At 47.6% G+C, this 13,493-nt stretch overlaps 1 pseudogene; it reads left to right on the forward strand.

The window, feature by feature from the left end:
• The first annotated feature begins 6,217 nt into the window (after nucleotides 1-6,217).
• LOC121836596 lies at nucleotides 6,218-7,718 on the forward strand (annotated as a pseudogene).
• The last annotated feature ends 5,775 nt before the right edge of the window (nucleotides 7,719-13,493 follow it).

Here is a 13,493-nt window from a genome sequence, read left to right on the forward strand (position 1 = left end):
GTCAGATGTAGCAATTCTGACCCTCCTTGCCGCTGGGGATTGCCCTTTTTCTCATACGAAAGAGATGGCACACTCAAAAGAGTCCTTAAAACACAGTGAAAATTCCTGTGAAATAAAGAAGCCTCCTGATCTACCCCGTATAGATCACTATATCAACAGAACGCAAGAAGCTGTTGACTACGAACTGACCTATTGGCAGTTCTTCCGCTCCTACGAAAAGAGAGAGAAGAGGTGTATAGGTTCCGATACCTCAAGCGACAAAGCTTCAAGACGCAGCTACGCCTACCTCCATGAATCTTGGTCCGAGCTCCTCGATGACGTGCTGACTGTCAGAAAAGTCACCGTCACAACCGTAGGGTCCTCCACCTGCTGGCGCATCTACACCCGTTACCGTGATAGTAGTTGGATGGAAAACAAGTCGGCTGAGCTAGTCGTTCTAGCCCTCTACAACTTGTTCCTCAAGCGCACAGAAGAGCTAGGGGTAATCAAAAACTGCGTGCAAGAACGCGACATCTATGGCGACATAAGCTACGTCATAGACATCGAGCCCTTTAAGAGGTGTCGATTGTGCAAACCTATTGCACCCGACTCCCAAATGGGCGGTCTCTTTCCTGCGTCAGTCTCACCGGCAAGGTCGCGGCAACCTAGGAAAGAAGAGAAACTTCACGACTCTCGTCCCCAAAGCAGTGCGAAGGCTAAAGCTCTACCTCAGGTGTTGAGCGCCTCCCCAGCATGGAACTTGACGGAGTCCCCGAAGCAGGTGCAGCCCGTGAAACCCATCCCGAAGAAGCCCAATGTGCCCATTGGTGCTGAAGAGGTACGGAAAACGAAAGACGACAAACACTTTCTTAAGTTGGAAACTGTCTTTCCCGACCCTCCAGCCAAAGCGAGCTTGAACTGGTGCCGCGGGACTAGAAGGAATTATCACCTTCGTGGTTTCTACGCCACCTACATCCCTATCCCTGACGCCAAGCGCAAAGCGGCCACTTATGTAGCAGAACAAGTCTACCATGTCGACTTCGAGACCTGGCGAAGAGGATAGCCAATGCGTATGGGAGTACAAATGTAAGTATTTACAGATGGCTCCTGTCGCATGGACAGACCCAGCAGCCTCATTGAGCCTGACTTTGCTTCTCGGACAGAAGAGCTAGTCGCAAAACAATGGGCCGTCAAAGTGCAAAAGTCACTAACGGACCAGCCTGTATCACATAGGCAAAAAGAAAAGGTTGCCTTCCTCAAGGTCAAAAAGGCACGAGCAAAAAGAATTGCTCAAGAATATGAACAGTACCAGCAGTACACATACTCAAAGTCTGTTGATCCTGACCTAATGGAAAATGATCCGCAAGGGAACAAACTGGCAGCTTCAGCAGCTAGACTAAGAGCTCTCGGTAAGATTGACTACTTCGCGAAGTCCACTCTGCCGATAGCAGCCATCAGTAGTGAAGATCTGCTAATTGGTTACACCGACCGAGATGCACATGGGGAAGTGAACATCTTAGTGTGTCCTCTTCGTGATGAGTATCTGCATAGATACCACATGCCAATCGCCTTGTTTCAAGCCAGGACAGGTGCCACAGACCCCATTCCCACTGGTACAGCCAACAGCCAACCCTACAGCTAAGTTCCTTGAGAAAATGAAAAAGCTCTCCGAGTGGTTAAACAGCTCCAAAATTAAGCAGGCTGGAGACAAGATGTGTAATGCAGTCAGAGAGCAGTCTGAGCACCTTTGTTTTCTCGAGCACTGCTTGCCCTGGATCGAAAGCTGGAGGTTTAGAACATCTGAAAGTAGATGTCAACCCTACACCATCAAAGGATGGCAAGTCACTATAAAGGCTGCAGTCTTCCCCTGGGAAAAGCTCCACCAAGAATCAGGCTTACATACCCTCATGACCCACAGATTGCAGGAAGACCCATTACAAAACCTTTTTGGGCTTGTGAGGCCACAGCATGGTTGTAATGACAACCCAACAATGTTTCAATTGATTGCTGGGTTGAAACATATTTTGGTTGGCAAGCTGTCCGAGCTTTGTGCAGGAGCAAACTGCAAAAAGGATGCAAGCTTCCTCTTGGATGAGCTAAGGAGCTTTCCTGTGTCAGTTCTCCCACTACAGGAAGCAGCTGTGCTAGACTGATGGAGGGACGTCACAATTCTCATCTGCTAGTGCTGAGGAAGAGAACCTTGACACAGGAGAGGACAATGTTGTCTATTATGTTAGTAGTCATGTTGTGAAATCTTTCCTAGGCAGCTAAGTAGCAGAACGCGTGTGCGAGCGTTTCCTTACAGATGAAGGCTCGGGACACTTTTGTGGTTCCCACCAGTTCCTCAGCCTGTTGAGCGCCAACAACATACCTAAACGCCTTTTCGGTAACCTCCGGTGCCTTCGAATTCATGTTTTGGGTGTGTCCATCAGCTGGAAGTTACTTTCCTCGAGGTGGTTGACTCTGTGGCACACCTTTCAAAGGTCTGCAACACAATCTCTAACACACTGGAGGCACCGTTAGCCGGTAATATACCCCAAAACACGAATCTGTTTTTGTTGATTGCCCATTAATGTTGACAAAAAAGAAATTTTGGCCGCCCGAGTTTAGCTGTCGAGTGGTGGGAAGTTGCATGGAAGCGTGCCCGGGTATCTCTGGCACAACACTCAAAGGGTTAAGCAGTGTTTGTCAGATGAGAGGGGTATTTTATGCTTGGCTTATTCAATTAAATGTGGTATATGCATTTAATAATATACAATGTTTAAAGGGGTGATGCAACGATTTTTGTATTTTGCGCAAATACCGCTTAGAACGGATCCCTGACGTTAATGACCTGTGAAATGCCCGTTCGTTTTTCACCACACGCCATCGAAGTCGCAGAAAAAAAATTAAGAAAAACGAGCAGAGTTCACCCCCTCAACTCGTAGCCAGAACAAGCGGCCACGTGATTGGGAGCCGATTAGATGGCGCCAATGTTGATCATAGCCTCGCGCTGGGGTTGGCAAGACACAGGACACGCGCCGAGTTCTAGACATTGTTATGGTTCGGTTCTTGTCGTCATTGCGGCGATTGGACACAGGACACAACCCGAATGCTTCTCGAGCTATCGATTATCACGAGCCCAAATCGAGTGTCCACGCCATGCTCGGGTCCAATTTATGAGCCGCATTCAAATATCGTCACTGGGCGGTACTGCTACCGCCGAGCTACGTCATCAGGTTTTGCGAAGGAGAGATTGAATGAAAACACTTGGTTTTGTTCTCGAAATTACCGCGCAACAAAGAAGTTCCTTGGTCAGTGGCGTTGCGTGCGAGTATCCTTGAGTCCCACTACTGCCAGTAAGCTCGTGTAAATTGAAAAATATTCCAATTGAATATCGTTGCACCGCACCTTTAAGAACACATTCAGTGGCAAAAATTAAATGTCTAGAGAAAATATCAAATAAACCAAATAATTCCAATTTAAGTAAAACAAATCTGATTTAAATCAAACAAATATCAATCATTTAATTTTTTAATAAAGATTATGATTTTTTTTTTTGGTTCTGGTTTTATGTGTTTTTCTCCCATTGCCCTTTGTGCTGTTTTTCATCACGACGTCAGATTAAACTCAACAGTATTTCAGGAGATAACATTTAATGCCAAATCTGTGCTGAAAAATGCTTATAGGATTAAATACAGAACTATTTGACATAAGGCAGTGGACAAATAGGTATTTTGCATCACGCCCACATTCCTGAACTTTATACAAATGAAAATAGCTTTTTGTGCAAATTATGCGAGGTGTAATGCAGGTGGACCCACATGTTTGTACCTCCATTTATGCAGAGCAAGGGCTCTCTGATTCAATGAAAAGGGCTTCTGAAGTGGCAGTCTGCCTTGGAGCCTCTTCAGCATCTGAACGCGGAATGCCTGAGGGGATTCTGCAATCCCAGTGAGCCAGCCCAAAGCCGCCTGGAGTCTGTCACGAAGAAACTCATTTATGAGTTGCAAAAGAAGCTCTCAAATCCAAGGACCTCCAACGGACTTGTAAGGGTTGAATTTGACCTTTACACGTTACGATGGGTGTTTTACAAAAAGGGTGCAAAGCCTGATGGAGGGTTGCTCCTCTGCGACGACTCTGACTTTGAACGTTTGAAGCTGCCAGCTGGCTGGCATGAATGCGAAAGCAAGCTGGGAGGGAGTGGCCATCCAGTTTTCATTTCGTGTGAAAAGCGTCCTTTGCCGTCAGAAGTCGTCGAGGGTGTTTGTTGGTGGATTCCCCTAAGAATCCCTGCATGTTTTCTTTGTTGTTCAGGGGGCGAGCACATGTTAAAAATGGAGGAGAACTGTAAAGGTGTCGTCCGCGTCACATTGGAGTCAAATGTGCCTAAGCTAATGCGTAGTAATTTTATGCTAAGAAAAGTGTGTCATGGAAGAGTTATGTAAGCCGCAAATTGAAACCCTTCAGTCCTACATTCCAAAGCATGTCGTCCCAATACCTGTGAGCGAGGCACTCGAAATGAGGTTGCGGTCGCTCTGTACATCAACCGAGCAAGTTTAAGAGAGTAAAAGGGCAAAACAAGCCTAGTTTTCTCTTGCGGTAACGCACCTTAACCATTGACGTCGACGCAAAGGGGTCTTTCCTAACCGCGGACAACAGCAATACTCCAAGAAACTGTGTGTCTTCAGAAGCATTGGCTTCCGTTCTCCAGAGAAAGATAAATAAAAAAACGACCGAAAAATATGAGCTGAATGTAACTGTTTCTAAGCTGAACAGCAAATTCAATTTTATTTTATTTATTTCAAATACAGCCAACCCTTTTGGGTTATTGTAGGAGGGGGTACAATAAAATGCACAAAATACGTACACAAACGTTATACCTTTGATAATCATAAATGAACTGCTACTGAGTGACAATAGAGAATGACAACGAAATTTTAGCTTTGTTAACTGGCCTCGGCAACCATAACAAAGGAAAAAAGGTCGGAGAAGGAAGCGGAAAGACAGATCAATGGAAGCTTAAGGCTGTTGCTAGAACTGCCGCAGGCTCTAAGATGAGCTCTTGAGCAGTTTTGGTCTTAACCTGCAAGAAATCTTTGTGCAAGACTTAAAAGGTCTGTTACACAAAATTTGTTACGATGGTGAAGTTTGGCGTGTCCAGTCACGCGTGAAAGCCCCGTTTCAAGGCATGGGCATCACTTCACATCACGAGCTTTGCCAAAGTGACAAACAAATCGCAAGATCACTTGCCTGCCTTCTTGATGATCATGCATGCAGTGACATATTTTGGCAAGAGCTTTCGCGAACTGTAAAAGGCCTGGCGACTCTGAGTTTAATTAACAGATTCCGGTCCACCATTGATCTTAGACTTGAAATAACAAAAACACCCAGAAAAGCTCATGAGGCACAAATCTCTTTTCTAGATGAAGTGGAGTATACCATCAAGACAATGGCGACGGAAAAAAATGTGACTTTGCGCAAGCTGAGTGCTCAACCTCTGATAATTAAACTTGAAGAGGAGATTTGTAGTGATTGAACCTAACAAACGCTTACAGTTGCATAGACTGCACCGTCTTTTGGTGCTTGTAGTGATGAAGAGAGTCTTTTCAGAACCTTGTATAAGAAATAAGCACTCTGACAAAGAAAGAGCGAATAGTTGTTGAAGGTGTGTAACCTTTGCAAAAACCATCTGCCTCTGCTAAGACTTGAAGTTTTACTTGATGTATTAGGATGGCAATCTGCCTCTTCAAAATTCCTATGTCCATTCTGCTATGCTGACGCGAAAGAGAGATGCAACCTGTCCCTGAATAGTAGTCCTTTTAACTCTCCGCCTTTGGCCAGAACTGTGGCGAACCTAAATTTGGAGTGTGAAGTGCTTATCCACGGACCACGGAGTTCAATATCTGACTATTTTTCAAAAGGAGCCGGCCTTGGTCGTGCCAGATACACTCCACATGTGCTTGCAGATTCTGCACGTGCTCCTTGACAATGTGATCATAGAAATGGAAGACTTTGACAGTACCATTCCAAGTCGGAAACCCTCGCGCTAAAAACCAGTGCATGTTGATTTAGTAAACAGCTGTGGAGCAAAGTTTGAAGAGTGGCAGAATGAAAAGAAAGGGTGCTTGTTCATGTCGCTATCAGGGGCTGACTGCCACAAGCTGTTGCAAACTCTCCCAGAAAAACTGAACAACCAGGTCAGCAGCATGGAGATACTGAGGCATCTGTTATGTTTCTTTGGAAGACGCTCCTAGACATGCCCACGCATTTTGAAAGGGATGTTCTGGGAATGTGCGTCGTACAGAAGATGCGAGCTTTCCTCTCCACTTTTGTTCAGCTTGGCAACACCAAGCGCAAAGGTTACGGTAAGGACAGGGTTGCTCCGTACATTCGTATCTATGTGCACCATGCGCTCCCGCAAAATACACCCAATTTAAATGTCTCAATTGGTATTCCAGTCAAGGGCTGGAAAAAAAGAATGACAAGCTGAAAACACTGCATCACGCAAGATCCAACAAATGGAGCCCGGCTGCTGAAGTGCTCAAATTAGCTATCGAACAGAAACCTTCTCAAACGATGTGAGCACCCGAGCATATGTTAAAGCAGATGTCGTCCATAGGCAGGGCGGTGTTATTCAGGAAAGTCAAAAGAAAAGGCAGCGTTCTGCTGCGGGCTCATTCAATGCAAGCAGGGAGCTTGTCTTGGAGAGCATGAGTGTCGGGCAGATGCGAACGGATTTGCGTTTTCTTGGCACACAAATGTCGTTCAAATGCCCGCAGAGGATCTGTGACATGCTGTGTAAAGCGCTACAAAGCTCAGAAAACGGAGAGTGATTGTGTTTACATTTCGTGCCAGTCCTTGTAAAGTTATGATGCACGAGATTATAATGAGACTATTCCTCTTATTGAAGGGGACTTTAGCTAGAATGAGCCTGCTTTGTGTACTCACCGATCAGCCGGCCGGCACCCCAGGTAGACTGCCTCCTTTTGATGGAAGACTGGGAACTATTATCAGGGATTAAAGCTGTGACCGCATGCCCACCTGTGGGAAGTGCGGCTGAATCCCAGCAGCACAAGCTGCCATAAGAGGTGTGGCATGTTACATTGGACGTCGCCTTCATGACGGGCACGACTGCTGAAGAAACTGGAGTGACCGACACAGAAAATGGGGACTCCGAGGAGAAAGGTGAGTGTGACAGCCCGACGTAAAAAGAATTTCAGGGCGAACAGGCGCACAACCCCATTCTGGGGAAGGCATGGCACGACGTGCACATGGGGAAAGCCGGCATGTTCCCTGAAAACGGCATGCTGTTTCATTGGGATTCAATTGCTGGAACGAGTGTGAAACAATTGGTGCTCCCAAAGTCGAGAAGAGGCAACGTGTTGCTGCTCACGCATGAGTCCCTTTGGGGAGGCCACCTGGGCCCGAAGAAAATGCGGGATTGAATAAAGTACAGTTTTTACAGGCCTGAATAGAGAGAGGTGCGGGATCACTCTCAATCTATCACGGCTGCCTAATCGATGCTGGAAAGAGTAAACCGCAAGAGACTTTGCTGACGCGCCAACTGCAGACGACGCTTCCACTCACTCAGCCGGTGAGTGCAACAGCAAAGAATGTTATGGCAAATCACTGTAACGGGTGGGATGGTCTGTGTTCTGAAAGACATTCTGTTGTTGTAGCATACAGTCCTTCTATTATACAGTGCATGTGTACGTGGTTTTACCCGAGTACTTTTCTAGTGCATGTTCAAGTTGTAGTTGATGTTCCAGAATATTTTTTGTTTTACTGTTGGCACGTCTAGAAGCCATGCAACAGTTTTGGGGGAGACGTGTGGGGTTCACCCGGGCGTGGAGTCGCAAATGGACCCCTGGCGAAGGGGGCATCGTATGAGACGGATGGCGGTCTGCGCGACCACCCGCGAGCCTCCTTTTCTTTGTTGGCCGTGGCAGGCGTGTTGTGTTTAATGGCAGTAACCACTTGTGTTCTGTCGGTAAAAGAGTTGTTTTCTTTGTGCTGCAGATGAGCCTCCCCCGCCGACAAATTTGTTGTCTCTTTCCTGTGAGTGTCAAGTGATTGGTGCTAACTCTGTCCACACTTCCCAATCAGTGTCAGGATGCCCTCTGTGAGTTAGGGCAGCCAGGTGTGGGTCACCAGGTGCCGGCCGGACGCATTTCTCAGGTTGGTGCTCAGGAACAGTATTGACCCAATGCGGGAAGGCGGGGAGAGGGGGGACGGACAGAAGCCGCGAAGAGCATGGCCAAGACGAGAAGAGAGGTCTTTGGTTCGGTACAGCTGGAGAGAAAGGAACAACTCTCTAACGGCGGCCATGTCTGCGGCTCGGGTTGTCAATGTTCATATTACTGTAACTCATATGCTAAATTGTCCTTTATTAAACTGTTGCGAAAAAGTACCTGCGTAAACAGTTGTCTGGCCCAACCTGCTACACCACCACCACCGTCCAATGCAAGCCATCCTCCTCCATACCATTGAGAAGGAACCATCGTTTACAACCTCCCCAGAACCTTATTCACCCAGTTGAGGACGACGTGGGCCTGCCAAGGCATGAGTGTTGCGCCGCCCACAGGCTGAACCTGGTGGCTACAGCCAACGCGGAACAAGCTCTGGAGGATGCACAATACAAGCATATTTTCACGAGAGTGCTAACCGTTTGCAGGGCCTTTTGGAGCAAGCAACAGCATTCCTCCATCGCATTGGAGGTTGTAAAGTGGCACCTGGGACACTTTTTGCTGGCGCCTTGTCTAACAAGGGGGAATTTTTTTGCACAAAACTCTAGACCAGATCTATCAGCAAGGAAGCAACATCAACAAGCTCTTAGACGCCTTGAATATTTTACGGATCCCTGGGAGACGACCTCATCTTCCTCCGAGAGTGCACATCGGTATGTTCAATTTGTGTAATTTTTTATTGCAGTCCAATATATAATTGCAAAAATTGTCATAAGACACTTTGCCCTAGTGCCTTTTTTTCTACAGATTGTACAGCCCGTCGCAAAGTCCCTCGATATACTGCAGGGATGGAATACACTGGCACCCTCCTACCGACGTGGTGGTCGCTTCAGCGCTCCCTTCACAGCCTAAGGGCATTCAAGTATTGAAGGCCACTCCTTGATGCACTTAAATATGTTAATAAGTCATACTATTTAATGAAGAAGTGTGGTCTTTTGGTGCTACTACACTCTAAAAAATATATGTGCTTTTACTTTTTCATACATTATGTAAAGGGCCAACCACAACAATCTCCACAACGCATTCAGAGAATGACCAGGACCAAAGAATGGCTTGATTAAAGCACTTGAAATGCGCAGAGACACTGAATGCTTGCTCACTATCGCTGCGCCCTTCACATTGTTAAAATATTCTGTCGGCTTTGGTATTATAGTTACTGACGGCTTAAGAAACATGGGGTATGGATCACTATGTTCCCACTTCCTGCTTCGGAATTTGTTCTTAGACTTTATCGGAAAATGTTGTAATCCCATAGGCTGCGGTGTGCTAATAAGATGTTTGGGGCTTGCCATGCCCCGCGTCTATTAACATCTACAGTATCGCATATGCAGACTCAATTAAAAATTGTTCACAATATTCTAGGTGGTCTTGAGTAACAAGCGTAAATAATTTTTCTGAAAAAAGCCCATGCGCTCCACGAGCATTGACACCCATCAATCATGCTATTGTTCCAGGTTCTCAAAGCACCTGGAGGACGCCAACTATGTGATTGCAGCAGCCACACACCTCCGTTTCAAATTGTAGTGGCTCGGGAATGAGCAACTGAAGCAGCAAAAGTGGCAGGCAGTCCGGCGCCGCTAGGAGGCAGCCTTTCCCAAAGAAGATAGTTTGGAAGCTAGCAAGACGCCGCAAGTCACAGACACGAATGAAAACTTTTATAAGATAAGAAGGATGGGCACCACCAGACCCTCCCGACAGCGACACTCTCGTTCGCTCGTGCTTTCTGCGTGGATTCATGGCACCACCCGCACTCCAGCGAAACAGTATATATGAGCTGTCAAAAAATTTCCGTAGAAAGAATTGTCTTCATAAGGGCATTTATAATAATGCCCGTAGAGAGGAGTGCCGAGCAGTTCGGGCAAACCGCACCAAAAGATACGAAGCACTTGTGGTCGTGCTGGGTACCGCAAATTTGTTTGCTAATTGTATATTTTTTCCGTGACCTCGCTTTCTTCGAGTCTGTATTGAATAGACAATGCTATTGTACTCTCGGTATCCGAGTATCGTGCCCCAAGTAGGTTAGCTAAGACTGTCGAACCAATCGAAACCCTAGATCCCTTCCGCGACCCTGGAAGATTGCGGATAACTGCACAAGGGTAGAAGAGAGAGCTCCCCTATTGTCGAGCGAACTAGTCGAAACAAAATAATCAGCGGCATTCCACCAAACATGAACCGCGAGAACTGCCCCGAGACAACCGTCCCGGGACGGCCACCACGACCTGGGCTACGGATCGTCCACACAGCCCGTCCCAAAAATGCCCGATGCGTAATGATTAAGTGGTGCTAAACATCAATTTTATGCGCACAATTAAATACTTAATATACCATCCTCATTCGAGTCGTCTCTCCTCTGCTCGGCATGGACTCCCCACACCGTGCAAGTGCCACACGTAGCTGGGTTGACCACAATAGGAAAAAGATTGCAGCATCACACTTACTACTGACGCATCACACATCCATTGGAGTCGGCACAAAAAAGCGAAGCTCTAGAAGAGGTCAGTCACATCTGCGATGAAGCTGAAAGTAAACGAGAAAAAACTGTGGCCGGTGATGTAACATCAAGCGCACAAATCTCAAGACTCCTCGACCTACAAATGGCCTCATTTTCTCAGCTAGAATGTGCATGTAGTATGGCGCCTCGCGATTTCGCGAGGGTGCCCATCTCTCTAGCTTTATGCCCGTGAGGTGGCTAACTAACCACCCCAGCCCAGAGGGTCGCATCTCCACGGGGCAAATAGGGAGAGTGAAGTAGGCTCCTGATCTTCGTTTGTTCTCCTGAAGAGCCAAGAGATGACCCTTCAGCGCCCCCCGCTGGGCTCGCACGAAGCTCCCAGCCTGTCGGATATCAAAGATGGCGCTGGGGACGCCGTGCAACGGGTCGCGCAGGTCACGGTTCCCCAAACCGAGACCAAATGAACCCCTTTGCCTGGGGTCAGTTGTTGGCGGAGAGAGCTCCACAACGACGGACACCGAGCACCATCGGTGGAGGGGCAGAGGGAGAAGAGGGGCATCGCAGGGAGAACTCGCACACGTCATGTCGTCACGACGAATTGTAATCCATTTTAATCCGCATTAAATCGTTGAGTTTCAATTAATATTGCTTAAATCCGTTGACCAACCTTACCACGAATCCACTCCTAAAAGACTGTGTGTGGACTATTGTTCCTTGAAAGCCAAAACAGTGAAACGGGCATACCCAATGCCAAGAGTAGGCACAATACTCCAGAGTCGCAGGATCGCGCTACCTGTCTAAACTCGACGTCAAAAAAGCCTTTCTAAACATCCGCTTGCGCGAAGAGGACATCCAGAAAGTAGCATTCGAGACAGAAGATGGTCACTTCGAACCACTACGGATGCTATTTGGACTCTGCACAGCACCATCGACGATGCAAAGCGTGATGAACGAAGGCCTTCAAACACTAATCAACGACGGACATGTCATCGTGTACATGGACGATCTGCGTGTGTGTTCACAGACACAGTCGAGACGCACATCAAGATTCTGGACCAAGTCCTAAGGACCCTCCACGACCTTGGACTACGAGTCGACCTTAAGAAGTGCATGTTCGCAGGAAAGATGATTCCGTTTTTCGGATTCCTAGTCTCACGGGACGGAGTAGCTGTGGACCCTCAACGCACAGCAGCGATCTCCAACTACGGGATCCCACGATCGAAGACAGGCATTAGATCCTTTCTCGGACTCGTGTCGCACTACCGCAACTTTGTCAAGGATTTCACAAAAATCGCACAGCCATTAACCCAGCTAACGAAAAAAGATGCGTTGCTGACATGGACACGCTAAAACAACGACTCACCGAAGCACCAGTGCTAGCAAACTTTGATGCAAGCTTACCAACACAGGTGTATGTGGACGCCTCACGACACATTCGGAGAAGTACTAGTTCAAATGCACGGCAACTCTACTCGTGTCGTCGAATACGCGAGCAAGAAAGTAACTGACGCCGACAGCAGCAAGCACTCGACCGAGCTAGAAGCAATAGCGACTCACTCGCCCATTACGGATCGCTTTCACCCATACCTTCAAGGTCTGGAACACATCAAACTCTTCACGGACAACTGGGCCGTAGCCCACATCATGTCAAAAAAGAAGCCAAACCGAAGATTCCCACGAATCGTTCTCGATTTGGCACAGTATCACTTGACCGTGTGCCACACATCCAGAAAGACAAACACAGTGGCTGACGCTCTCTCACGCATGAGACCCGAGGTCAATGCCATTTGTGTACTGAAAGCCAACGATAATCGATTACGTGATGCACAAGACGAAGAGCCCGAGCTGGCAGCGATCATCGCAGAGCTCGAGACACCGGGGGACACGGTACACCGGAAATGCCTCGAGAGAAACTTCCAGCATGCCAACGGCATTTTGATGCATGTGACAAAGAACAAAACAACAAGACTCCAAACCGAAGTGCCAAGTCCCTGCGCAACGCTATCCTGAGGAGCCATCATGACGCTGGACATGGTGACGCACTTCGAAAGAAGTCTAAACTTGAACAACTGTACCATTGGAGCAACATAGACCGCGACATCACGCAGTATGTTCGAGGGTGCAAGATATGCCAACAACACAATCACGCGACAAGCGTGCAACCAGGCAGTCTTAATCCCAGGGTCATCCCCACGACACCGTTTGATTCTGTGGCCATCGATCACGTCGGACCAATCAACACCAATGACGAGAACAAGTACTTCATAACAGCTGTGGACCTCGCGACCAGGTTCATTGTGACACGCGCAGTGCCCGACAAATCTGCCGCACACATCCTCAAATTTATAGAGGAAGACATTGTGACGAAGTTCGGAACTCCACAGACTATCATCTCGGACAGCAATAGCACATACACGTCAAGAGCAGCAAACGAGTACCTCCAACAACGCAGTACCAAACACATCTCCACGGTACCATACACATCGGAGACGAACGGACTAGTCGAAAGAGCCAACAGCAGGATTCTCCCACCACTACGCAAGAATGTGAATGGAGACATGGATCACAGGAGCGACTATCTTCAAAAGGCAACCTTTGAAGTGAACACGCAGTTTCACACCAGACTGAAAACGTCACCGTTCGAACTCTTATTCAACTTTACGCCGCGAAGAGTCATCGACAACCAACTATCTATCGACCCAGACATTGAACAAGCGGACATAAATGCTCTCCGACAAGAGGCATTTAAGAACCTAACCGAATACCTTTAAGGCGTGAAGCGGACACACGACAGAAAACATCCGCCAGCCACCTGCGATATCGGAGAAAAAGTC

Source organism: Ixodes scapularis, unplaced genomic scaffold (assembly GCF_016920785.2).
Source record: "Ixodes scapularis isolate PalLabHiFi unplaced genomic scaffold, ASM1692078v2 PGA_scaffold2__306_contigs__length_199485367, whole genome shotgun sequence".
Lineage (NCBI taxonomy): Eukaryota > Metazoa > Arthropoda > Arachnida > Ixodida > Ixodidae > Ixodes > Ixodes scapularis.